The sequence below is a fragment of the Phyllobates terribilis genome, unplaced genomic scaffold, assembly GCF_046119375.1.
Source record: "Phyllobates terribilis strain yellow unplaced genomic scaffold, ASM4611937v1 Scaffold_1__5_contigs__length_1240528914, whole genome shotgun sequence".
NCBI lineage: Eukaryota > Metazoa > Chordata > Amphibia > Anura > Dendrobatidae > Phyllobates > Phyllobates terribilis.
The window spans coordinates 1,086,137,951-1,086,159,090 of NW_027362761.1; the positions used below are offsets into that span (position 1 = coordinate 1,086,137,951).

A 21,140-nucleotide genomic window follows, 5' to 3' on the forward strand; every position below is an offset into this window, starting at 1 on the left:
AATGGTAAAAAAAAAAAAAAAAATAGAATTAGACTTACCGGTAATTCGGTTTCTAAGACCCTCCCCATCCTAATTAGGGACAGGAAAACAAGAGGTTAAATAGCCCCTCCCCACTACAATCCCCAGTGTTTTCAAAGGACCACACAGTATGAATGCTCTAAATATTTATTAACATTAAGGATTTTTCCAATCAATAAGGAAAGGGTGGGAATTACCCGTGCCGTCGTGGAGGGTCTTAGAAACCGAAGTAACGGTAGGTCTAATTAGATTTTCTCCAATCCCCTCCACGACAGCACACCTGGAGTAATACCAAAGAATAAATTTTAGGGAGGGACAACAGCCTGAAGGACTTTCTTTCCAAATGCTAAGTCTCTATTAGATATTACATCTAGTCTATAATGTTTAGCAAAGGTATGGACAGACGACCATGTAGCTGCCCTGCAAATCTGCTTGATAGATGCACTAGCTTTTTCCGCCCAGGAGACCGACATAGCTATAGTAGAATGAGCTTTCAAGGATTCCGGAGGAGGCAAATCTTGAACTATGTATGTTTCACAAATTGTTCTTAATCCAATTTGCTAGCGTATTTTTTGCAATTTTCTTTCCTTTATTGGGGCCTCCATATTGGACAAATAGGTTCTGATCCTTCCTCCAGGTTTCAGTCTCCCTCAAATAGCGGATTATAGTCCTTCTCACATCCAACGCGTGGAATTCTTCTTCCTTGCTATTTGATGGATTTTGACAGAATGACGTAAGAATTATGGGCTGAGACATATGAAAATTAGACGACACTTTGGAGGATGATCCTGTCCTCCAAAATATGACAATAAGGCTCTCTGATAGACAGTGCTTGGATTTCACTCACTCTTCCGGCTGTAGTCAGAGCTATAAGCAATGCCGCTTTCCAAGACAATTTGTCTATGTGTGCCTCTGCTATTGGCTCAAAAGGATGCATAGTTAGGCCTCTAAGAACTACGTTGAGATCCCAAGGTGGAACTATTTTAGCTCTTGTTGGATTAATCCGAGAAGCAGCTATCATGAACCTCTTAATCCATCTGTTTTGGGCCAAATCAGCATCAAAATAGGAACTTAAAGCCGAGACTTGGACCTTCAGTGTGCTTGGTCTTAATCCTTTAGACAGACCGTTCTGTAGGAAATCCAAGATTCTGGCCACGTCAGGCCGAAAGGGATCTAATGGACGAGGCTCATACCACAGCTTGAAAGCTTTCCAGATTTTTCCATAGATGGAATTAGTGACCGGTTTTCTGCTTTTCTGCACAAGCCTGTACTGAGAAGCCTCTGGCTTTTAAGAGGGCGGTCTCAGAAGCCAAGCTGCTAGAGCCAAATTCTGAGGGGCCGGATGGAAAATCAGGCCCTGATGCAGCAGATTGTGAATTCGAAGAAGCATCAATGGATCCTCCATTCTTAGATTGCTTAATGTTCCGAACCATGCTCTTTTTGGCCACATTGGAGCCATTAGGATAGTCTTGACCCCTTCCGACCTGATTTTTTGTAAAGTCCTTGGTATTAACAGAATCGGGGGAAAAGCATAAGTGAGCCCGACTTTCCAAGGGTGAGCGAATGCACCTATCCCTGTTGCGGAATCCTCAGGGTCCAAAGAGAAAAAGACTCTTACTTTTGTGTTTTCCTGGTTCGCAAACAGGTCCACATCTGGGTATTCCCACTTTTGAACAATCATCTGAAATATCTTCGAGTTCAGACTCCACTCCCCTGGATGAATGTCTTTTCTGCTCATAAGATCTGCATGATAGTTGTCGGCGCCCCTCAGGTGCAGAGCCGATAAGGATAGTAGATGATGCTTCACCCAGTGGAAGATCCTTTCTGAGATCATCTGTAACCTCCTGTTTCTTGTACTTCCCTGATGTCTCAAGTGGGCTACAGTTGTCATATTGTCCGAGTAGACTCGGACATGCGACCCCTGAAGCAGAGAATTGGCTGCCCATAGGGATTCTTCCACCGCTTTCAGTTCTCTTAAGTTCGAGGACTGCTCTGCTATTTCTTGCGACCAGACCCCTTGGAAGGACACGTGGGAGACTACTGCTCCCCATCCCCTTTTGCTTGCATCTGTTTTGACGGGTAACAAGGGAAGTTGAATCCATTCTGAACCTTTCTCCAGATTTCCTGAACAGAGCCACCAATTTAAAGATGCTTTCACCTTCTCTGGCAGATGAATTCTGTTGGAGAGGGAACTTGGAGATCTGTCCCAACAGGAAAGGATGTAGTTTTGAAGGACCCTTGAATGCGCTTGAGCCCAAGGTACCGCCTGAATAGATGAGGTCATGGACCCGAGGACGGACATGGCGAATCTTAATGACACTCCGCTCCGGTTCTTTAGTGCATAAACTTTCGACCTCAACTGAATCTGCTTCTCTTTTGGCAGAAAAGAGGCTTGTTGCTGAGAATCCAGGAGAATTCCCAAGAAGGTCTTCCTGGAGGAGGGAATCAGATCTGACTTTTGGTAGTTTATCAACCATCCCAAGGATTCCAGGATCTGGAGGGTCATCTGAAGGTCTCTTTCCAAACTTGATACCGAGGGAACCATCACCAAAAAAATTGTCTAAATATGGGACGATGCAGATATTCCGTTTCCTTAGATAAGCTACTACCTCTGCCATGATCTTTGTAAACAGGCGGGGTGCTGACGAAATGCCGAAGGGGAGTACATTGAATTGAAAATGAAGAACCTCTCGGTTGTGAGTTACAGCAAATCTGAGAAATTTTCTGTAATCCGGATGAATTGGCATGTGGTAGTAATCCTCTTGCAAGTCTACTGTTGCCACGACAAATCCTTTTCCAATCAACGGAATCGTGGACTTTATTGACTCCATCTTGAACCTTCTGTATTTCACATATTGGTTAAAATGTTTCAGATTGAGGATTATCCTGTAAGAACCTGAGACCTTCCTTAGCAGAAACACCCGAGAATAGTGTCCTTCTCCTTGTTCCATGCAAGGCACTGGTGAAATGACTCCAGAGTTTTGAAGCTTCTGAAGACCTAACATTAGGAGCCTGTGTAATCTTGTTGATGGTAAAGATGTTACTTTTATCCCTCTTGGAGGGTAGACGGTAAAGTCTATTTCTGCTCCTACAGTCACCATGTCCAGTATCTTCCTGTCTGAAGATATTAGCTGCCATTGAGGAAGGAAGCTTGCAATTCTGCCTCCTACCTTCTTGGCGTCATTGTCTGTCCTGCCTAGAACCTTGAAAGATATTCCTTCCTCTTCCCCCTTTTGGGTAACTCCAGCGACCAGTTTTACCCTTGCCTCTGTACTGAAATACTTGCTGCTGTTGTTGTTGAGGGGGAAGAAATGGTCTCTTTCTGAAAACTTCTTGGATTCTTTGGTTCTGGCAGAGACTTCTTCTTGTCGGATGCTTTCTCCAACAACTCGTCTAGGACTGCCCCAAACATATACTCTCCTTTAAATGGAATGGAACAAAGCTTAGATTTTGATGCGTTGTCCCCACTCCACATCTTCAACCACAGAGCTCTTCTCATAGAATTCGATAATGCTGCCGATCTTGCCGCAATCTTGACCAACTCTGCCAAGGCATCCGCTAGGAATCCAGTGGCCTTCTGCAGCAAAGGAAGAGATGCTAGGAGGTCCTCTTGAGGAGTACCTTTCCAGAGCTGTTCCTCTAGTTGTTGGAGCCAGAGGAACATGTTGAAGCGATATTAGTCTTCAGTGAAGCCGCCGATGATTTCCATGCCTTCCTTAGCAGACTGTCCATCTTCCTATCCAAAGGATCTTTGAGCTGTGACGAGTCTTCAAAGGGAAGGGTTGTTTTCTTAGCAACCCTTGACACCTGTACATCAACTTTCGGGACTTCCATCCATAGCTTAGCTGCCTTTTCATCTAGAGGGAATCTATCCTTCATTTCTCCTGCCATACTAAGCCTTTTCTCAGGCGACTCCCATTCATCCAAAATAAGATTCCGAATGTTGTCATGCACAGGGAACACTAACTTCTTCTTGGATTTCAGACCCCCAAACATTTCATCCTGAACTGTACAGGTTTCCTTTTCCTCTTCCACCTGCATCGTGTCTCTCACCTGCGACAACAATTCCTCCATATTCTCAGACGAAAAGTAATATTTCCTATCTTCCTCATGATCTCCACTTAGGACCCCTTCTTCCTGTTCCTTCATAGACCCCAATTCTGAATCAGAGGTCTCCCTAACCATATATTTTCTCCTTTTGGGGGAAGATGGACCTTCAGCTCTTGTGAAAAAGACTGTGAGAAGGAGGCTAGGGAAGATTGTATTTCCTGCCGAACCATTCCCCTGACTTCTTCCATAAGGGAAGGCTGTTCTTCCTTCACAATGTTGTCATTGCATTTCCGGCATAGGGGTTTCTTATGCCCTGAAGCGAGCTTTTTTCTACAGATGGCACATTTGCGAACTGTAGTGCTTTCTCCCACTCTCGGTGCAGGATCCTTGACTCCCTAAATTAAAAATAAAAAAAGGGGAGATTTAAAATATATTTAGGATCCTGCTCAAAAGAGAGTGGGGAATAACCTAGGACCTAGTACTTACTGGGGCCGGGTTAGCGCTGGGCTCTGCAGACGCAGGCTTTGGAACAGCACCCTCCATAGTAGCAGAATATTCTGTCCTACCTTAATGGAGTCTTCTCATCTGGGTCTTTTATAGGGGAGACCGAGATCCAGCGCCAAACTTTCACCTATCCGGTGAAGGATCCTCATTTTCAGGGCAAACCGTGGATTCTCCATTTGAATTTCCCGCCGCAGCCCCATGCGTTCCACGGTGGAACGCACCGGAAGTGACGTCCCGCAGGCCAAAAGCCTGACTTCCGGTACATCCTGCATGCGCGCCGGAACGTCGCCATGGAGGACAGAGGAGACTCCGGCGGGGGAGCTACAGGAGGCCCCCAGCCCTACTCTGCTTTACCCGCAGGCGAGTAGGGGGGGGTCCCGCTCTCAAGGAGACACGGGAGCTGCAAAGGAAGGAAGGCCGGAGGCGATCGCTCCCTGCAGCCCGGCAGGTAAATTTAATAGGGCCCTGCTTGCCGGCCGCAGGCACCCCAGGTAACCTCTTCATCCCATAGGGACAGGAAAACACTGGGGATTGTAGCGGGGAGGGGCTATTTAACCTCTTGTTTTCCTGTCTCTAATTAGGATGGGGAGGCTACCTCCAGGTGTGCTGTCGTGGAGGGGATTGGAGAAAAAAACATTATACTTACCTTCTGATGGCCCCCAGTCTTTTCTCCTCTGCGTCCGGTCTCTTGTACGGCTCGCGGTGGTGTGAAAGGACGTTCCATGACGTCATTTAGTCATGTGACAGGTTACGCGACCGCCGTGACCCGTTGAACATCCGCAACAAGACCACAGAGAAACAAATCAAGAAGAAACGTAACACTCACCGGAGTGTCGATCAGGTTCAGGAGATACTTCTTTCCCTCGTAAGTGTAAAACAGAGACGCAGTCTAGGCCTTCACCGTAATCCTGGCTCCCTCTCCACCTGCAGCTTGTCCAGAACTTGCTTATTGGAGGCGGCTTTTAGAATACACCCTGAGGGAAGGAGCGAGACACCAGAATCCACACTGTTAGCTCGTGGTGGCAGTGTCCCCCTCCATACTAGTCTGTCAAGGTTAGCTTGTTTCTGTGGTTTATATATGTATTTTAGGTGTGTAAACCCTCTTCATGTGTACAGCAGCCTGGAATGAACGCTGCTTAAAAAATAAATAATAGAGTAAGTCCTCATTCAGACCACAGTGATTTCTCTTGTAGGTAAAAAAAAAAAAAAAAAAAAAAAAAAGACCGATTTTCATCAGCTTTGTTTTGCATCCAAGAAGTTCTAAACTTTGATTTGGATCAAAATCCGACAGGTCAACGTGTTTCAGTGAAAAATACGCGGTCCGCAGAAATATGTGAACAGCCCTAGACTATAATAGATATGAGTTCTGTGAAAAACAAGGATCGAGCTGGTACGAGATCCAACATTTCATTCTATAAATCTACATAAATAATTAAGTAACGTGCCAAATTGCTTTCTTTTTGTTTATGTTTTGCGTGTACGGAGGGAAAGATCCCAGTGCTAGTGTCTAGCTCACTGATTTTCCTTGCCTGGTGCCTGACGTCCCAAAAAACTGACAGTGAGCTATAAATCAAGATAAAGAGGCTGGTGCTGGGCAGGGACGCAACCTTGGAAGGCTGAGGCTCGGTTAGTGCTCCGTTATACCCAGAGCACTCAAATGCAGCAACAGATAAAAGATATAGAGGTGTCTATGGATTTAGCTTTCCAAATCCTTTATGGTCATGAATGGGAATTGGAGAGAGGGGTATATCTGATGGATTCCCTTAAATTGTTAAATGGCAATTGCAGTTCGCATAGTTGCATATTACTTAATCATTAGAGCTACAAAAATTTGCACTTCAAGCACCAGTAAAACAGAGGCCAAAAAAGATTACTTAGAGGCATCTGGTCACTATTAGTGATGATCGAGCGTGTTCTATCAAACCCTTCGGCGAGCAAGCTCGGGTGCTCGCTGAGTATTTTGGCATGCTCGGCATTTCTTTTAAGGTCGCCGTGCCTGCAAGTGTCATGGCTGTTAGACAGCGTGCTCGCCGAAGGGGTTCATAGAACACGATCGATCATCACTAGTCACTAGTGTTGAGAGAGCACTAAAATGCTCGGGTGCTCGAAGCTCAGGCTGAGTTCACCGTGATACTCGGATGCTCGACCCGAGCAACGAGCCCAATGTTAGTCTATGGGAGACCCAAGCATTTTTGCGGCGGCACCCCCGGCAGTCTGTAGAAAGCCTAAAAAGTGCCAAAACGATAGTGACAGTGCTCAAAAGACATGGGGACAGCATGGGCATCGCCCCTGGAAGAATTTCTGACCCCCAGGTCACTGCTGTCAACAACGGGGTCAGAAGTATTAAGCCACTTTTACGGGCTCACAATAAAATGTTCAAAAACGAAACTGAAACGGTTTTCCTGTGAAATATGTTAAGGAACTTCCTTTCCAGGGTAAAAACTTATGTATAAGGTAAAATAAATAACCAAAAACAAAAATACTCCTCCACACCTTGGGCTATGTTCACAAGTAGCATTTTTTATGCGTTTTTGTACTTTTGGATTGCTTTCAACCGTGACAAATGCATTCACCGGGAAATGTCATTTTAACATTTTACAATCTTATCTGGCCATGTGCTGTGTGACTTATGCATACAGTGCTGAAAAGACATGGGAACAGCATGGGGAATACCCCTGGAAGCATCTCTGACACCCAGGTCACTGCCTAAAAGTGTGCCCATCAGAAGTGATCCTTTCCGCATCAGAAGATGCAGACTTGCAACTATCCCCGTGCAAGTCCTTGTCCCAGGGCAGTGTTCAATTGTACCTCCCCCATTAATTGCAATGCAAGCGCAAGTATGCAGCCTGCCACCCACCCACCCCCAGGCTGCAATACCATACTGCTAGCTTGCTTGCACTTGAAATGGGGCCTTTTAGTTTGGAGGAGGTCGAAGCTGGCCACTACCTCATGGCTGCTTCAGCAGCGAGGTATCCATACTCAGTCCCTAGCCGCCCGGTGGCCGGGTGTCCATACTCGGTCCCCAGCCACCCCTATTTCTCCTTGAAACATCCCCCCCCCCCCACACACACTTTTCTTAGCCCGGCCTGCTTTAGGCCAGCATTGGACGAGCCCACCAGAGAACCAGACTCCTCCGGTGGGCCCTGGCTTCTCCATCAGGGGAGTTGAGAGTGTCAAGGTGAGGAGCATGATGAAGTTAGCATCTGCTTTGTTTTCATGGAATGCAAGTGTAAGTGTGCAACCTACCACCCACCCACCCCCAGGCTGCAATACCATACTGCTAGCTTGCTTGCACTTGAAATGGGGCCTTTTAGTTTGGAGGAGGCCGAAGCTGGCCACTACCTTATGGCTGCTTCGGCAGCAAGGTATTCATACTCCGTCCCCAGCCGCCCGGCGGCCGGGTGTCCATGCTCGGTCCCCAGCCGCCCCAAGGCCGGGTGTCCATCCACGGTCCCCAGCCGCCTGGGGTCGGCCTGGTGTCCATAAATGGTCCCCAGCCGCCCCTATTTCTCCTTGGAACATCCCCCCACACTTTTCTTAGCCCGGCCTGCTTTAGGGCAGCATTGGACGAGCACACCAGAGAACCAGACTCCTCCAGTGGGCCCTGGCTTCTCCATCAGGGGAGTTGAGAGTGCCAAGGTGAGGAGCATGATGATGATGATAGAAGTTAGCATCTGCTTTGTTTTCTTGCAATGCAAGCGCATGTATGTAGTAGTGGCTAGGCCTGAGGTGGTCAGCATTTTTGGCGCATATCCTACCTCCTCCGAGGATTGCTGGATGTTTTCCTGCTACTATCCCAGTTCTAGGACTCCCGTTAAAACAAAGCTTCAGGTGATGAATGTTGGATGAGGTGGTGGCAAAGCAGAAAGAGCAGGAGGAACAGGGAGCATTCACATCAATATCAGGCCAGTCAACCACACATGTCTAGTAGGATATGTTTCTGTACCAAAAGGAGAGGTTTGGCTACACAGTTATAGGGCATGCAGTGAGTGCAATGCCTACCAAAAATTTCGAGGCACTCCAATACCCCTTGGAAGGGACATGGAGGTCAGAGGGCCTTAACTAAAGCGTTTTTTCCATTTATAGCTACTGGGTCTCCTGTGCACTGTTGGCCTAAGCAGTGAATGGAAGGCTTTCCAAAAATTATGAGGAACTGCAATGCCCCTTGAAACAGAAGTGGATTACAGCATACTAAAAACCTTCTACCCATTATTGGGGAGTGGGTCTCCCTTAGTGTTCGCCTATGCATTGAAAAGCAAAAGCTGACTAAAATTAAGAGGAAATGCAATGCCCGTTGGAAGAATGGTGGAGTTCGCAGTGGAATAAAAAGACAATATGAATGCCCCTGGGAAAAATGGTGGAGGTCGCAGTAGCTTAACAAGACGGTTTTAATGCCCCCTGGAAGAGACGTGGAGGTCGCAGTGGAATAAAAAGACAATATCAATGCCCCCGGGAAAAGTGATGGAGGTCGCAGTAGCTTAACAAGACGGTTTTAATGCCCCTTGGAAAAGACGTGGAGGTTGCAGTAGCTTAACAAGACAGTTTAAATGCCCCTTGGAAGAGACGTGGAGGTTGCAGTAGCTTAACAAGACGGTTTTAATGCCCCTTACAAGAGCCATGCAGTACAGCATATTAAAAATATTATTCCCATTATTGGGGAGTGCGTCTCCCATAGTCTTAGCCTATGCCTTCCAAGCAAAATCTGCCAAAAATGCTGGCAACACAGACCACGGTCACCCTGGTGGTATAGTGGTGGTGGATGCTGAGGATAAAGAGAAGAGCAAAAAAAAAGCTGAATTGAGGAAGCGTATACCCATGTGTGGGTGTGAAGCGGTGCATGGGAATACACCTCCCGAAATAACACAGTGGATTTGACTTTATGTTACTCTGCTGTCATTTGGTGGTGATGAGAAGTCTGGCCCAATCCAGCCCTTGTTCATTTTGATAAGGGTCAGATTGTCAGTTGACAGGCGAGTGCGCTTATCAGTTATAATTCCCCCAGCGGCACTAAAAACACGCTCCGATAACACGCTAGCGGCAGGGCAGGCCAGGACCTCCAAGGCATACAGAGCGAGTTCATTCCAAGTGTCCAGCTTGGATACCCAATAATTAAAAGGCACAGAGGAATCACGGAGGATGTTGGTACGGTCGGCAAGGTACTCCCTCACCATCTTTTGAAACTTTCCACTCCTTGTGAGAGTACCCCGCGCCTCAGGGCCTGTAAGCTGGGCGGGTCTCAGAAACCTGTCCAGGAACGTTGACAGTGTTCCCCTGCCTCTGCTGGATTGGAGTTGCGTCTCTCTCACCTGTACGCCTTGGTTGGTCAATGAACTGTGACCTTTGCCGCTAGTGTGTTCAGATGGGAATTTTTTTTAAGAGTTCTGCAGCAAGGGCCTTCTGGTACTGCCCCATTTTTGTAGACCTCTCCACCTCAGGAATAAGAGAGTGAAAGTTCTCCTTGTAGCGGGGGCCTACAAGTGTCACCAACCAGTAATGACTGTCACCCAACATTTTGGCAACGCGAGGGTCACGGTTAAGGCAGCATAACAAAGTCAGCCATGCGTGCCAGACTTCCGTGTCCTCACCAAGATGACGACTGACCATGCTCTCCTCCTCCTCCTCCTCCTCCCCCCTGTCCTCAGGCCACCCACGCTGAACCGACTGTATGACAGTTGTACAGGTACTACCGTCTACAGCGCATGATACCAGCTCCTGTTCTTCCTCCTCCTCCTCTCCCTCATTGTCCCCCAGTGCACGTTGGGATGAGATGAGGCTGGGCTGTGTGTAATCGCCCGCTACGGCTTCTTGATCCATCTCATCATACTCTGGCTGCAATGCTTCCTCTTTAATTCTCTGCAGAGAGCGTTGCAAAAGACAGACAAGTGGGATGCTGACGCTAATGATGGCGTCATCGACACTCACCATCTTGGTGGACTCCTCAAAGTTTGTCAGGATGGTACATATGTAAGACATCCAGGTCCACTCCTGAGGTCTTATGTGTGTAGTCTGACCTGAATATCGACGGCCTTGTTGCAGCTGGTACTCCACAAATGCTCTCTTCTGTTCACAAATCCTTTGCAACATGTGGAGGGTAGAGTTCCAACGTGTGGGGACACACACCAGTCGGTGTGCCGGAAGCTGCAAATGCTGCAGCAACACAGCAAGGGCGGCGGAAGCTGTAGCCGACTTCCAAAAATGAGCTGACAGGTGGTGTACTTTGACGAGCAGATCTGGCAACTCGGGGTACGATTTAAGAAACCGCTGAACCACGAGGTTAAGCACATGAGCCAGGCATGGTACGTGTGTGATCTCGCCTCGCCTCAGAGCCGCCACCAGGTTACGGCCATAGTCACACACGACCATGCCTGGATGTAGGTTCAGCGGTCTCAGCCACAGATCTGACTGCTCTTTCACAGCTGTCCACAACTCACAAGCAGTGTGAGGTTTATCACCTAAGCTTATGAGTTTCAGCACAGCCTGTTGCCGCTTGGCTGAGGCAGTACTGCAGTGATTCCAGCTTGTAACTGATGTGGTGATATCTGAGATGGAGGCTGAACATGAGGAGGAGGAGGAGGAGGATGATGATGATGCGCAGGAGCTGTACACTGTGGGGGCAACTCTGACTGACATAGGGCCCGCAATCCTCGGTATGGGGAGGATGTGTTCCGTCCCAAGGTCCGACTGGGTCCCGGCTTCCACTATGTTTACCCAGTGTGCCGTCAGGGAGATGTACCGTCCCTGGCCACAAGCATTTGTCCACGTGTCCGTTGTCAGGTGGACTCTCCCAGTAACTGCATTGTTGAGCGCACGGCAGATGTTTAGGGACACGTGCTTGTGTAGTGCGGGGATGGCACACCGGTCAAAATAGTGTCGGCTGGGGACCGAGTTGCGAGGGACGGCCACCGCCATAAGGTTGCGGAAGGATTCCGTCTCCACCAGCCTAAAAGGCAGCATTTCCAACGCAAGCAGTCGTGAAATGTGTGAATTTAGGACTGTGGCCTGTGGGGCGTTGGCTGCGAATTTGCGCTTTCGTTCAAAGCTCTGGGATATGGACAATTGAACGTTGCGGTGGGACGTGGACGCTGATGCTGTTTCTTGAGAAACTGCCATAACAAGTTATGACTGAGAGGAGGGGGCATCTTTGCATGCAGTATAGACAGGGGATTGCCTTGCACGCACAACAGGAGGTTCTATTACACGCACAACAGCGGAAGAAGCAGTGGTGACACCCGCTGACACTGGTCGTGGACCCTGGGGTTCGCCCCACAAAGGCGGGTGCTTTGCTGCCATGTGCCTGATCATGCTGGTGGTGGTCAGGCTGGTAGTTTTGTCACCCCTGCTGATGCTGGCATGGCAGGTGGTACAAATGGCCTTTTTGGGGTTATCAGCAGAGTCTTTAAAAAAAATTCCAGACTCTGGAAGACCTACTGGTTGTACTGGCAACGTCACTCGTGTTGGTGTTACGGGGAACTGTTGCCCGCCTTCTGTGTGCGGCCACCACACTGCTTCTTCCTGCCTGTTGGGGTACTCTGCCTCCCTCCCCCTGCCACGTTGGGTCAGTTACTGGAATATCCACCACCTCCGCCTCTTCCACTTGCGCACCACGATCCTTCTCCTCCCTTCGTGGCAATTGAGTCTCGTCATCGTCCACCTCTTGTGACAAATTGCCAGCGTCAACTTCCTCTGGCCATGGCTGTTCAAATATTTGGGCATCGCTACATGGGAACTCCTCTTCCACCACTTCAAACGGAGCAGGCGAGGGGCAAAAATATGGAAATGGACCAGTGAACAGCTCTTCAGAGTGTCCAAGTGTGGGATCAGTTGCTGTCTGACGACACTCTGCTTGGTGGGAGGAAGGAGCATCAGTGTGAGAAGGAGTATGCGGTCGAGACTCACGGCTACTAAAACTTGACCGTGTGGAAGACAGACCGGAGGTGGTGGTGCCCAGGTAACTGGAAGTATTATCTGCTATTCAATTAATAACCTGTTCACACTGATCAGTTCGCAATACAGGTGCTGTAGTGTGCTTCCGTAGTAATTTGGTCAAGAAGTGGAGCGAGAAGATGTGCCTGTTGGTTGTGGCACATTTTCACTTTGGCCATGGCCCCGTCCTCTACACGCACCTTCACCAGAACATCCAGTTCCACGTCCCTTGCCACGCACCTTGCCCATTGTAAATGAAGTAAAATAGCTTACACTCGCACAATCAATGGAAAAAGGGTAATAAAAAGCAGATTAGAACCGTGGAAGAGGAAAACCACAGTTCTATTTCTTTGGCCTACACCAGAATCTTTTAAACAGATATATTTGTGACTGAACAGACAGGGAGACACTATTACTGTTTTTTTTACGTAAAACAGGCCAAAAGCAGGATAATACAGAGATTTGAACAGTGGAACTACAAAACCACAGTTATATTTTTCTGGCCTACACATGATTTGGCAGGCTTTACTACCTATTTCGCACTATATATCTCTCCCTAGCTCAGCAGCACTCTCCCTACACCGTCTGATCCGGAGCGACTGTGTCCAAGATGGCGGCGCCCGGTTTTAAATACTCGAGGTGACGCTGTGCGGCCAGCCAATCACTGTAATGCCCACAAACAACATGGCTGCGGCATTACAGTGACTGGCTGGCAATCCCTGCATGTTCATTGGCTCTGTGAAGAGAGCCAAAGGTGCAGAGCGGAGACCCGAGCTCCCGCCCGAGTAACCCGGAAATGCTCGGTGCTCGCCGAACATCCCGGGCGAGTAAAGAGCAGTGTCGAGCATGCTCGCTCAACACTACTAGTCACTATACATTAGTATACCATAAAAAACAACATATTACATAGTGAATAACACAGACACTATTCAATACAGCAGGGTTGAGGTGTATTTTGTGGGACAAAATTACAGCATTTTTGAATGACACCATTCACTTTACTGTGCAAGATGTAGAAAAAAAGGGTAATGAATTCCAAATAAAGTGAAATGGTGCAGAAGAAAACAAAAACATTTTACTGCTTTTAAAAAATTCTAAAGTATGCAAACAAATTGTTTGGCTGTGTTTCAATTTTCTAAGACCGTTTTTAATACTTACCATTTTGGGGTACAACTTTTTGATTGCTCCATCAAATGAATAGTTGTAAGTTACTTACCGGTAATGGGATTTTTCAGAGACCATGACAGCACCACGAGAGAGGGGATCCGCCCACCAAGGAGAGGAAACCTACAGGCTTAAAAGAGAGCCACCTCTCTCCCACCTCAGTTTGGATTACAGATACGCCAGGCTGAAATACCAACTTATCAGGAGAGCGTCCACAGCTAGGGGATTTAGGGAACACAAGATCTTTGTCTTCCGATTTAGTTTTGTGGCAAACAGATCTACCTGACCCCCCCATGTTCGACTATTTGGTTAAAAATTCCTTGATTTAGTTCCCATTCCCCTTGCATCAGAGGATAGCAGCTTAGGAAATCTGCTCTCATGTTTTCTTTTTCCCTTATATGGAGGGCCATCAGGGAAAGGAGGTGACTTTCTGTAATCTGGAAGAGATGATCTGTCACTCTCATCAGCGATCTTGACCATGTATCCCCCTGGTGGTTCACATATGCTACCGCAACTAGATTATCCGAGAGGATCTTTACATTCTGGCCCTGAAGGAAAGGTAAGAAATTATTCACCGCCTTGTCTACCGCCAGAAGTTCTTTTGCATTGGAGGAGAGACCCTTTTCGATATCTGACCAGGTCCCCTGGGCTACCATATGTCCCAGATGGGCTCCCCACCCTCTGGGACTTGCATCTGTGGTAATTGTGCTAGTGACCCTAAGTACCCAGGGAAGCCCTCGAGATTGGTGGCAGGATGAGCCTAACCTCTATAAAGATTTTACTGACCGGGGTGATAAGGACATCTTCCCTTCCAAGTGCCCCTTAAGAGAAACTTCATTATGTAGCAGATCCCACTGTAAAACCCTGGAATGGTATTGTGCTCACAGAACCCCTGGGAAGCACGATGTCAGGGTACATTGCACCTCTAAGGGATATGACTGAATTTACTATGGCTTTCTTCACCTGGCCCCTCATTTATAGTATTTTAGCTTCCGGGAGGTAGCATTCTTGAGATTCGTAATCCCCAAAACCTGCTGAACTGTCGAGTAATCTGAATCGTGTGCTCGCGATTCCGGACGAAATCCGTGACACAGTGACGGCAGGGTGAGATATTGCGTGATCTCCCCGGTGTCGTCTCTGAGGAATCCCTGACGCTGCGCATTAAAAAGAATATTGCACAGTGACAAGATCCTGCTGAGCAACTGAGAGTTAGAATTGACAACCGACACATGCGCAGAGTAGCAGGGACTAGCCCAGCCCCTGAAACAGGCATCACTGATGACGCTTCATTCAGGGTGGGGAAAGAGGCAGCAGCAGTGACCGCAGCCTCTGCTCCCTGATCACCTCCGTCTTAATATCCCAGGAGGCACTGGGGATTTTCACACTAAATATTATCAAACAGGAAGTTGGCAAAAAAACAAATATATACACACATACAAACACACCCCAGTTAGATAAATTTAGATTAATTTTTAATTAAAGTATATTAGAAAAGCAATTAGATTATTACATTAAATAGAGATTTAGGATCAACTCAGTGTTGGTTTCGGACAACCGCTTTAAATTGTTAATTGAAATAAAAACAGTTCCCCGTTGTATTAATAAGGCAGTGATTCCAACTGTATTACCACTGGGAGACCCCCAACTCACTCCTATTTCCCGAGTGCCTTCCACGCCAAGCTTGGTTATGGAGGTTTTGGATTACCATCCATACTGTTCAGCACAGATCATGCTTCTTATGTCTTCATCGATCCCCCAGAACATAGCCCTGAATTACAGCGTCCTTCGGGCTTTGTCTAATTATTTTCTCCAAATTTGTTTGCCGATCAGTGGCAAGAGGCCTTTGGAAAATTGGCACATTCTTGCATATAACAGTAGAGAGCGGCCAAATCTTACGGAGACACTGGTAGATCGCAAGGAAACATGGAGAGAGCAGATGTTCAGCAGTGAACTTGGAGTCTCCCTCCTCTATGAAGCTTTGCCGTACACATCTGACGTACTCGTGACGACTTCTCATAATTCACATGTGCAAAAATAGTTCAATCCACAACTAAAACGCTTGAACCAACTCGTGAGAAACTGGATAAAGATAGATAAAAGGCACATTACCTGTGGGTAGCCCAAGTGTGAAGTAATTGTCAGGTCCAGGATTGAACTGGGCGATGCGATTACTTATGTATTTTGCTGCCCATTCGCTGGCCAGGGCATAGTCATCAAGAATCACCAGCCGCATGATTGTGACCACAAGCTCTGTCCTGGCAGCATTTGGCTAACAATCTGAAAAGAGAAGCGATACACAAGATAAGAGGTGACACAATAATATACAAAAGAGGTAACACAATAATACACAGTCGTCAAGTTTGGAGACTGAAACACATTCTGGCTTTCAGAAAGTTGGCTGCTTCAGTTTTTATTGTGTCAATTTGCATTAACTGTAGATTGTTATGAAGAATGATCAGATGAATGAAAAAAAAATGCATATTAATGTCTTCACAAGGAAATTACTTAACCACAAAACCCCCATTTCCACTGAATTTCTGGCCTACCACAAAATGATCTCCTTACATCATTTCAGTGATCTTCTCATTAACTCAGGAGAAAGTGTAAACGAGGACAAGGCAGCTGATAGCACTCAGTCATGCTTACTGAATTACAAGAGCAGGCTGGTGCTTCAAATCATTGTCTTCTGATTACCTTCAAGGAAACGTGTGCAGTCATCATTGCTTTGCAGGCAAGGACATTGCTGCTTGTAAGATTGCCCCTAGATCCACCATTTATCGGATCATTAAGAATTTAGTCTGCAGTGCATCATATACGTGTTGTGACGGATCAGCTCTCGGGTAGGCGCAGGTTCACACAGGAATGCAGGTTTCAAAACAAACTGGTGGTTTATTAAATGTCCATAAACCAACCAGGAAAACAAAACATAACAGCTTTTTCAGCTGCTCATAAAACTCCGCCCTTTAATCTGGGCCCCTTAACTCCCTACACTGTGTGTGCTGGAGACGGCTTCTTCGGGTCCCACATCACCAAAGCTTGGTACTTCGGGGACACACAACTCCTGTCCACGACCTGTCCGGCAGCAACCTTACATACCCCCCTCTGCCCAAAGCCGGGGGGCTTGGCACCTTCTGCCACCATACATTAGCTACACAAAAGGTATAACAGAACAAAACTCAAAATAACCAGTCCATACAGCACGGCATCAGCCGTTTAAATGTAGTGCTTTTCTCTGCCTCCAGCAGACTGAGCAGCACTTGCAAGGTTTGCTCACCTTGCATAATACACAGCACCACTGAGACAGGCGCAGCTGTCTTAAATCAGGCCTTCCAAGACCTGGACTGGAGGTAAGTGAGCAGCTGTTCCCCCCCCAGCTCTTTCAGCTGCTTGTAAAACCCGACACTTTAACTCCCTCTCAGCACTATGTGTGCTGGAGCCTGCTTCTCCGTGTCCTACGTCACCGAAGCTTGGTACTTCAGGGACACATACCTCCCGTCCACGAACTGTCTGGGAGCAACCTTACAGTGTGCTGCACTGATTAAGACCAAAATTGAACCAGAAGATAACTGAAGGTAACTGCACATGACGCGCCCCCAGGGCCGCGGGGTACTCGGCAGCCGGGCCTACGGATGTCGGTGGGGGATATCACGGTGGCTAGCCCGGTCCGTGGCCCAGGGCGGTCACCAAAAAGGGGAATTATGTATAGGGGATTTGTAAAGTGTTCGTGACGCCACCTGTGGAATGCGGCTAAAGGGAGCCGCCGCTGCGGAGCAATCCTCTGAGGCAGATGTTAGGGCAGCTTATGATGGAACAGCTCCCCACAGGTGGAGCAGGCCTCAGGGCGTGGGGTAATGGATGGTGGTACAGGGGAGAGACGGCCAGGGCGGTTCAGGAAGAAATGACGGACACTCACACGGGGGTTCGCTTCGGTACCTTTACTGGTCTTGATGCAGGTATGGTCCAGGGTACTCTGTACGCAGGGTGGACTTCTGGACTCTCCCCAGTGAGCGGGTATAGGGATTCCTGATCCGTTGCTTTCACTTGCTAAGCTTCTGACCTGCCTGGAGCTAGGCCTGGCTTTATTACTGTCTCTCTTTCTCTTTTGCACCTGCTGACCTGGTGGTAGGGCTTTCTCATGGAGATCACTCTCCCTGGACACTGGGGCCTCCGTGACTCCTAGCCCTGGTACAATAGTCAGCGGTGGTCGGCCTGGGACTTGTAGTCCTCCAAGTATCCGGTGGTCCCTACTGGGTGTGAAGGTCTCTGTAGGCGCGGACCCGGTGTCCAGTGTATACTTTGGGGTGAGCCTGGTATGCTCCTCTGCCCCCCTTAACTCCTCTCACCTTTTCTCCTTGCCGTCGGCCGCACTCAGGGCCCTCACTATGGTAGCAGCAGACGAGCTGCGTCTTCGCCGCTCTCAGCGTCAGCACGCTCTTCAACTTACTTCTCACTGAACGAACTTCTGACTAACTGAGCTGCCTGGCTCCACCCTCCCTATATATATATCCCTATCAGGGCTCCCTCTGCTGGTCTGAGGTGGTAGGGTGGAGGTGTGTGAATGTAATGAGGGCCTCTTGTGGAGAAGTCCATCCATGCACCCTACTGGGTTCTGTGGCACCTGTGCGCAGCAGGGCACCACATTCCCCCCCTAATACAATTCAGTACTCCTGGACTGAAGCATTTTTGCAAAACAGGCTACAACAATAATGAATAACAACAATAATTATAATAACAATAGAGTTACTGTAAGTCCCGTAACCTGGTGTCCATTTCACCGATGAAGGAACATGAGGGACCCGCCTGAAAACCCTCAACGTAGGCCCTGGGCGTGGCTACAGGGCATAGGTAATCCAGGTGCTGGACCACGTCTTCCGCCACGCCAAACGGCTTTTTGTTCCGTGGTCCAATAAGGGGCACTTCAGGGAGTGCAACTATATACAGGACAGTTTTTGGCTGCTCACAGTCCTCAGCCTACGAGTCTTTATACCCTGACGGGTAACTAAATAAACACATTAATTTTCAGTTTATACAATAAACAGTAGTAGGCAATACCCAACTGGGTAACTATTTACACTGCAGGCATTTCTACTTATTCCTTGTACCTGGCAGGGACCTGGCCTTTTGTACTACGTGTTGACCTACGTAGTACTGGGGTGTTAGTGCAAACACAGACGTCAAAGTCTGCTACCCTGTCAGATCTACATGTGGGCAAATTGTAAAACTGTCTTAACCTCTCTATGGGACTGGCAAGTACACTGGTTACTGGGCCTACTGGCTCTGCTTCTACCGGCGATCCTTCTTCCTGAGCAGGCTCTTTTGGGGCACTTACAGGTTTTACTTGCAGTGGAGGGTCTTCTAGCTGTTGGTAGAAGTGCATCACAGGTATTATTACGGCTCCATCCAGTTGAGGCCAATCTGCCGGGAAATCTCCTAAGACAGTATGGAGTACATCTTCTTTGGGTTCTTCAGTCACCATAGGAGGTATTTCTTCTTGTGGCTTCAATAGACCTGTGCACAACTTCAAATGGTCTCAGACTGCTGCAACTGTCTTACCTCCATCTTTACTGATTAGACAGGTTTTTCTATTGTCGAACCTGGAATCCACAGTGTAAGGCTCTTTTTCCCACTGGTCGTCAAGCTTGTGGTTTCTTCTCTTCCGCTTCAGCACTTCTCCAGGTGTTAAGGGTTCTGCGGGTGCACTCTTGTTGTACTGTGCTTCCTGCTTATCTCTCATCCTATTTAGACCGTCTTCGACACAGACCTGTACTCTCTTGTCCTGTCGGGTCGTATCCCAGTCTTCAGTGGACATGTCTGCTTCCGGCTCTACCACTCCAAACTCCAGGCCCATGGGCAACTTTCCGAGTCTTGCTCTCATGAGGTACGCTGGAGTACAATTGGTGGAACTCACAGGTATGTGATTGTACAGATCTACCAGGTCAGGTAGTTTGTCTGACCACTGGTTTCTTTCCTCTAGAGGCAAGGTCTTCAGCAGGTCTATGACGATATTGTTCATCTTTTCACATAGACCATTAGTTTGAGGGTGGTACGGCGTAGTCTGAATCTTCTTACACCCGGACAGATGGCAAAACTCTTTGAACAGCTTGGCTTCAAAGGCAGGGCCTTGATCCGTCAGCACCTTATCTGGGTATCCATGAGGCCTGCAGAAGTATGCTTGAAACGTCCTTGCTGCAGTTTCTGCCATCAGATCCTTGACGGGGGCTATCACCAGGAACCAGGAGTAGTGATCCACCATGGTCAGGGCATAGGAGTAGCCTGACCTGCTGGGTGACAGTTTGACGTGATCCAAAGCGACGATCTCCAGGGGCTGGGTTGTCTTGATGGACTGCAGGGGTGCTTTCTGGCTGCTGTAGTCTTTTCTTCTGAGGCTACAGGGTCCACAATCCCGGCACCACCTCTCTATGGAGCTCCGCATTCCAACCCAATAAAACCGACTCTTCAGGAGGGTTTCCAGCTTCTTCCAGCCAAAGTGCCCCGCTTGATCGTGGTAGGCCTCCAACACCATCTGGATATCTGTCCTGGGCACTACGATCTGCCATACCATCTCATGGGTCCTAGGGTTGACATACCATCGGCACAGCTTCTCTCTATAGATGAACAGCCGGCTTCTCTCATTACACAGTTGCTTGGCTTGTGGAGAAGCGTCCTTCTCTAGGGAGGAACATTCCTGGGTTATCAGTTCTTTGATACAGCTGACAACCGGGTCGCTGTCCTGGGTCTCCTTCCAACTGTGGTGAGGTAAAGGGTTTAGTGTCTTACCACGATACCTCCTGGAGGTGCGCTGCTCGTGGACCATCCCATTTCTGTGGAAGGCAGGTAGCTCAATCTCCTCCAGGTCATCCACTTCTTCTTCAGTGTCCGACTGGTGAGGCATTCTGGATAGGGCATCGGCGTTGGCGTTCTTGTGGCCTGCCCGGTACTTGATGGTGAACTGATAGTTTGACAGCCGGGCCATCCAACGCTGTTCCATGGCTCCCAACTTGGCTGTCTCTAGATGTGTCAAGGGGCTGTTGTCAGTATAGGCAGTGAACTTAGTGGAGGCCAGGTAGTGCTTGAATCGTTCAGTGATGGCCCAGACCAAGGCCAGGAGCTCTAACTTGAAGGAGCAATAGTTTTCTGGATTCCTCTCGGTAGGACGGAGCTTCCTGCTGGCATAGGCAATCACCTTCTCTTTGCCATACTGCTTCTGGCTTAACACAGCTCCTAGTCCCTCGTTGCTGGCATCAGTGTACAGCAGGAATGGTTGGCTGTAGTCAGGGTAGGCCAGGATTTCTTCGCCAGTCAGGATCTCTTTCATCACTGCAAAGGACTCAGCCTGCTCTTTACCCCACTGGAAAGGGGGGGGGGGTTGCCTCTGTGGGACTGTCCTACCAGGAGATCTTGCAAAGGTGCTGCCTTCTTGGTGTAATCCTTTACAAATCTCCGGTAATACCCGTTCAGTCCCAGGAACTGACGTACCTCCT

At 48.2% G+C, this 21,140-nt stretch overlaps 1 protein-coding gene across 7 annotated transcripts in view; it reads right to left on the reverse strand.

Moving 5' to 3' along the window:
* LOC141160600 (translation factor GUF1, mitochondrial-like) overlaps positions 1-21,140 on the reverse strand; it is a 63,493-nt gene that overhangs the window by 27,440 nt on the left and 14,913 nt on the right. For 6 of the 7 annotated variants that reach the window (XR_012250378.1, XR_012250414.1, XM_073645555.1 and 3 more), the window contains exon 2: positions 15,769-15,936. The gene's annotated coding sequence lies outside the window, so the exon portion shown is untranslated. Of the gene's footprint in view, positions 1-5,398; positions 5,547-15,768; positions 15,937-21,140 lie in introns of all 7 variants that reach the window. The other variant, XM_073645553.1, reaches the window with a different exon arrangement.